The following is a 6,865-nucleotide window of genomic DNA, read 5'->3' as shown; positions in this document are numbered from 1 at the left end:
TTTTGAGGCCTCGAGTAGGTCCGTGTGATGTTATCAGACTTGTTTGTATGTTTGGATGTGGTCCCGAGGGGCTCGGGCGAGTTTCGGACGAGGTTCGGATCATTGTTCTTCATGTTTTTCATTACTGAGGAGCTGTTGGTTCTGGTATTTCTGCACCTGCAACTGATATTCCGCAGGTGCGATGGCCGCATATGCGAGCCAAGCATCGCAGATGCGAGTTTTCGCTGAGGGGTGGAGGTCCACAGAAGTGGAGGTATTTGCGCAGAAGCACGACCGCAAGTGTTGTCCAGGTCATCGCAGAAGTGGTCTCCTCGCAAATGCGAGTTCTTTATCCGCAAAAGTGGAGGTCGCAGATGCGACATTTTTATCGCAAATGCGGAAATTGCTGGGCAAAAGCTATAAAATAGAGGTTTTGGCTATTTCTTCATATTTTGAGATGTGGGACTCGGATTGAGGCGATTTTTGGAGCAATTTTCATCACAAGGATTGAGGTAAGTGTTCTACACTTAGTTTTGATTATATTTCATGAATCTATCTTCATTTTTGGCAATTGGTTGATGAATTTAAAGAGGAAATTGGGGATTTTGGCCTAATGTTTCATAATATAAATTTTTGAGTTTTGAACACCGATTTGGAGTCGGATTTGAGTGAAACTAGTTTGGTTGGACTCATAATTTAATGGGTTGTCGGATTTTTTGAGTTTGGTCGAGTTTCGAGGCGTGGGCTCAGGTGTATTTTGGCCGGATTTGGGATTTGATGTAGAATTCGATCTTTATCAATTGTAATTGCTTCCTTGGGCTTTATCTGATGTATTTGAGTTGCTTTTGGCTAGTTTTGAGCCGTTCGGAAGCCGCTACGCGCGTGATGGCATTCTTGGAGCATCGCTTGGCTTGCTCGGTATCAGAATTGGCTTGCTTAAGATAAGTAACTCTTCTAAACTTAGAGATGAGGGTATGAAATCCCGAATTATGTGTTATGTGATTGGTGTTAAGGTGACGCACATGCTAGGTGACAGGCGTATGGGCGTGCACCCTGTGAGTTGTGACTTTGTTGTTTCCAGGGCACTGTTTAGTGGCCCACTTTGTTGATATCCATGTTTTTCACCATGTGATAAAGTAATTGAGATGTATGTCATGCTAGATATCATATTTAGGCTTTATGCTGATATTGTTGGGACCCATAGTGGTCGTTTCTTGCTGTCATCTCTTAGATTTCATTGATATTTTGTACTCAGTCGCATTCATGCATTCATATCATATTTCAGTCTCAGTTGTAACTTATTGATACATCATATCATTATATTGGGTCAGTTTTCATGACATTGTGAGCCCGTGGGTGAGACTGGAGAGATTGGTGACTGAGTGAGGCCGAGAGCCTGATTATGAGTGACAGTTATGGGATCAGGTTGCACGCCGCAGTGATGATATTGATTGTGATAGCGCTTGGGCTGTAGGAGCCCTTCCGGAATCTGCACACCCCCAGTGAACGCGGATGATATTATCTAAGGATAGATTTCCCTGGACATGGATTTGTCCAAAGTATTTGATATCTAGAGATGGATTTCTCCACAGGGTTAGATTGCCCTTTTCCCTCGGTACTGGGTGACTTCTAGTCAGTGTTGTATATATTCCGGGATGGATTTCCCTAAGCCGTATAGGTCATATACAGTACTGAGTGGTTAAGCATTTATATATTATTGAGGGATGGATTTCCTTGGACATGGATTTGTTCGAAGTACTTGATACTTGGAGATGGATTTCTCCACAGGGTTGGATTGCCCTTTTTCTCAGTACTGGGTGACTTATAGTCAGTGTTGTATATGTTCCGGGATGGATTTTCCTGGGCCGTATGGGCCATATATGACCGAGTGGTTGAATATGATGAGTGGAAAGTGTGATAGAGTGAGGTTGAGTAATCTAAGAGTGTGAGTACATGATTCATCTCTGAGATACAAGGCATTGGCATGCATATATGGCATACATGCATAGAGACGCATTTTCCTCATGTTGTACCGTATCACATCGTTTATGACTTTTTACACACATTGATATGTGAGCATAGAGTGGTATTTCACACTTGTTATTTGGAAAGGAAATGAAACATTTTCATTTATTGTGGAAAGGATTTTTTAGGAAAATTACAGTTTTCAAACTATCTCATAATTTTTTGATGATTTCGGTAAAGGATTTGGATTTTCACTGATATTCTTGAAAAGCAGAAATATTTTCAGAAAACTGTTCAAAAGCTGAACATTTTTATCTCTAAGATTATTTCCTTATTTATATGCTCTACGTTGTATGAACTGTTGTTGGTTATTGGTGTTGAACCCGGCCTATGTTCCAGCTCGTCACTGCTTTCAACTTGAGGTTAAGTTTATTACTTTTTGAGCACATGGGGTCGGTTGTACTCATAGTGCACTTCCTGCACATTGTGTGCATATCCCGGATGCTGATGTTGCTGCGTTCGATGGATGCTGGATTTGAAGGCGTACCTGCGTTCCTGCTGTAGTTGCCTCTTGTTCACGGTAGTCTTATATTATAAAATTCTGATTATGTACTTTTCAAACAGAAGATGTACTCTCGTCATATCAGCTTTGTAAACTTTATTCTTAGAAACTCATGATTTGTACTACCAGTCCTTGGGGGATGTAATAGATCCAGATAATTTATTTTGTTTAATTGACTTGTTAGCATTATTGAAATTGGATAGTTATTAGTTGGCTTACCTAGCGGGTTAGGTTAGGTGCCATCACGACTAGTGGATTTTCGGTCGTGACACACCTCTGGCATTTTCATCTGTACTATATGCAGTTCATCAAGAGAAGAATTCATATCAGGTTGAAGTTCGAAAGACTCGTTCATCCTATTATATTGTCGATAGTTCATGAATTCAAAATCTTCATCACCATCATGTCTTCCTTTTGACTTGTCGACAATCTCAAACAACTTTTCAAGCTTTGAATCAAAATATTCCTATACAAAAATACTAACAATAATTATTCTGAATAAACAATATCATTAGCTGGAAAAAGTACTTCTCTGTAAATTAGCCTACCTTGACTTTTTTCACAACCTCTTCCACAACAACAGATCGCTCGTTTGCTCGAAACTCTTGAACAATTTCTTTCGTGATCATGCGTCTTTCTTCCTTTGCATTCTTTTTAAATTCCCTCATTATCCTTTATTATAGAATAGAAACAGTACAACAATTTTGGAAATAGTAAAGTAAGAAAACTTCAGAATAATAGGCATATAACTTAACAAACACATAACAAAACTTCAGCACTAACAATACTAAAGTTCAGCAAATAAAGAACAAAAACTTCAGACAAAATATGTTGTAGTTTTACAAATGCAGAACAAAACTTCAGCTCTAACAATACTGAAGTTCAGCAAATATAGAACAAAAACTTCAGACAAAACATGATATAGTTAAGCAAAAAACAGTATGAAAAACTTCAGAATAAATAGACATATAATTTAACAAACACATAACAAAACTCCAGCACTAACAATACTGAAGTTCAGCAAATACAGAAAAAAAAAACTTCAGATAAAACATGTTGTAGTTAAGCAAAAAATAGTATGAAAAACTTTAGACTAAAAAAGCATCTAGTTTAGCAAAACACAAAACAAAACTCCAGCTCTAACAACACTGAAGTTCAGCAAATACAGAACTAAAACTTTAGGTTAGAACAAAGAACTTCATACTAAAAACAAAAAAAAACTTACATCACATATTGTGTTAACTAATTCATCATCAGACGTCGTTGCAGAATGTTTCGAGCGACTCTGGATACGAGGTGATTCTCCAATTAAAGAAGTTGGATTCATTTCTTTTCATCGACTCCGACTACGTGTTGATTCACCAGTTAAAGGAACCAAATTCACTCCCTTCGAACAACTACGGTTGCATGGTACTTGTCCAATTAAAGGCACTAAATTCACTTCTTCTTCGGTAGGAATTATCTCCAATACCATAAATGTCTGATATTTCCGTTTAATAAAAAAAAAGTATATTAGAAAAAATAAAATAAAATTGATACGTCAATATATTAAGAAAACTATAGAAAAAAGAAAAAAATAAAGAATATTTACTTACTGCATAATTACTGAAGTAATGCTCATGAAGTTCCCTAATTTTGGCTCCCCCGAGAATGGATAACGTAACATCCTGGGGATCTTAGGGACATGACTGTATTCGTCCGCATTCAAATATTTATCCCGAATATCTGGGAAGCGCTCATAGAACCAAACACACAATGGATATGGAAATCCCCCTACACTACACTCAGATGTATTACTTTTGTTCTTGTTGTCCAAAACATGTTTCAAAGAAGTTATCAGTTTATCATAAGACGCATTGCCAAGGATAATTAAAACAAGCCTATTCGTCTTTAGCAACAACTGCATACTCCTCCAACAGAATTGATTCATGTTTTCTTCTAAGCTTCACTACATCTTCATCTCTCTCACATACATGTTTGAAATTCACATCATCCTGTTAGAATTCATTATGTATCATATACTCTCGAATGTCCTTCAACATCACGCCCTTAGACTTCCCAAGATAGTGCTTCGGAATCTTACTATGTTGTTTAATTGGTTTTTCAATATTATGTGTTGTGATCCTCAAAACGCTCATAATGTGAAAATCCTCAAGGCTGAACGACACTTCATGGCCAAAAATCTTGAAACTAATTGAATTTCGGTCATTGGTGAACACGCGAGAAAGGATCAAACAATGAACCAACTTCATGCTACTAATGGCAATTCTCCACAATCATGATATACTGAAATGTATCATTACTCAGCTTCTCCCGTTGTGCAGGAGTCAAGAAATTTGAAATTAAACCCTTCAAATTGTGGTTCCCCTTCCGGTAAGCACGGGCATTAAATCAATCTCCAAACTCATAATATCTCTCCATTGGTTTTGTAGGTACTGCAACAGGCATTGAAGGGGCTTTACGTGTTCTAGGTGCTTTAGGTACATTAGGACCTTTAGGTGCTTTGGATTTCAAACATGACTCACATTTCCTTTGAGACTTAGAGAAAATAATTTCAGAACATTTTGACCTATGTGTTACCGCCTTATAACTTCAAACCAAGTTAAAGAAATATTAAAAAACTTCAGAAATTTTTGGTCTAAGTTATATTTTAAAGCCTTCTAACTTTGGACTTTACGTACCTAAGTTATGCTTGAAGTATTATAAAATTCATACTTTAATAGCATCATCTATTTGAGTCTCAATTTTTTGAAAATTTCAACGTCTCCAAAATCACTGAAAAATATAACATTTTCATCATAAATACAAACACAGTTTCAAAAAACATAAAAACAATAATCATAAAAGTAAAACCTACAAAACTAATGCACTAATCAAAGTAAAATCTCGAAAATTATTTTAGCATTAATCAAAAAGGAAAATGATTCGACTAAGATTACTATCGACAGCAACAAAAAAACTAGAAATTAAATCATAAAACTGCTTGTAAATGAAAACCCCATACACAGTTGGAAACCGATAAAATTACTGAATAAAATCAACCATTAAAATCGTACTTGTGATTATACTTATGTTGTTGGAGAAGAAACAGTTACAAAAACAAGATGAGAGCAATGGCGAAAAACGTTTGATTTCAGAGAAGAACATTCAAAAACTGCAAAGGTGGGCAGAAAGCAATGGCGAAAAATGTTTAATTTCAGAGAAGAACAATCAAAAACCACGAAGGTAGAGAAGGAGAGAGAGAGAGAGAGAGAGAGAGAGAGAGAGAGAGAGAGAGAGAATATGTTGTATACTTGGAGAGAAAGTAGTTTTTTATTTAAGAAGGGCAAAATTGTCTTTTTAAAATGATTTTAACAAAAAATGGGTACATATGCAAAAGGAAAAAACAAAGCGGGTGCAAGTTAGGGCGACCAAATAGGGCGGCCCATGCAATTTTTATGTTTTACATTGGTTTATAATGAAAATACATAACTTAGTTTATCTTTTTCTTTAGTGCTTAGTTATGTAATTAATAGTATTTCTTAGCTATACTTATTTTAGCATGACCTATATAGTAGTTTTAGATTATGTTAATTTTTATATTACTTATTAATTAGCAATATATACTTTATGCAATTTTATCATCATTGTTGTTGAATATTTTAGTATAATGCTATGACTTGTCTCATATTGTTGAGTTATTTTCTTAAAAAATGCATTATATAGTTGTATCTTACTAGAACTAAAGAAATATTTGAAGCACAAGTTTCATATTTTGTGCTATGAAGAATTTACTGGAAAAAATCCGAAAATCCGAAAAAATCGAAAAACCCGAAAAAACACGAGATTGAAAAACCCAACTTTGTTGGTTTGGTTTGGTTTATAGATTTAAAAACTCGACATCATTGGTTTGGTTTGGTAATTGAAAAATCTGCACCAACCAACCCAACCTATTACACCACTTCCTTCACTCATCAATTATATTTTCAGCCAAACCCAACATAAAAAGAGATGGAAATGAGACTACTTCGCAACTCAAACCCAAATGTTGATGCATGCTGCGCAAACTCGAGCTAATCAATGACTCCAATATCAAATAATCCTAGTCGAGTTCCTATCATGAACTACGTTTGTGCCATGTGCATTTGAGATCTAGAAACGATCCGTGGAATTTGTCACGTCCAAGTGACATTTTCAAAGATGAAAACAGGATATAAACTTACTGAGTTCAGCCTCTCGTCACTAAATTCACTTTTTTCTCATAAAATTATGCAGTCAGAATGTAATTTATTCTTCTTTTAATTAAGTACTAACTTCATCTTTACTCTGAACTCTGAAGTCTGAACCTAAAAGAACGGGTTCACTTAAACTCGGACCTAA

General features: G+C 35.8%; 1 long non-coding RNA gene across 1 annotated transcript; it reads right to left on the bottom strand.

Moving 5' to 3' along the window:
- Positions 1 to 3,059: 3,059 nt before the first annotated feature.
- On the bottom strand, positions 3,060 to 4,274 carry LOC107791407 (uncharacterized). The gene is made up of 3 exons (XR_001649261.2): positions 4,102 to 4,274; positions 3,732 to 3,986; positions 3,060 to 3,178 (listed from the first exon to the last, which is right to left on the bottom strand). It is a non-coding gene; the product is annotated as an uncharacterized LOC107791407 (long non-coding RNA).
- Positions 4,275 to 6,865: the final 2,591 nt, after the last annotated feature.

The sequence above is a fragment of the Nicotiana tabacum genome, chromosome 11, assembly GCF_000715075.1.
Source record: "Nicotiana tabacum cultivar K326 chromosome 11, ASM71507v2, whole genome shotgun sequence".
NCBI classification, from domain to species: domain Eukaryota; kingdom Viridiplantae; phylum Streptophyta; class Magnoliopsida; order Solanales; family Solanaceae; genus Nicotiana; species Nicotiana tabacum.
Note: the sequence above shows the minus strand (reverse complement) of the source record. Positions and strands in the feature narration are given on the sequence as shown.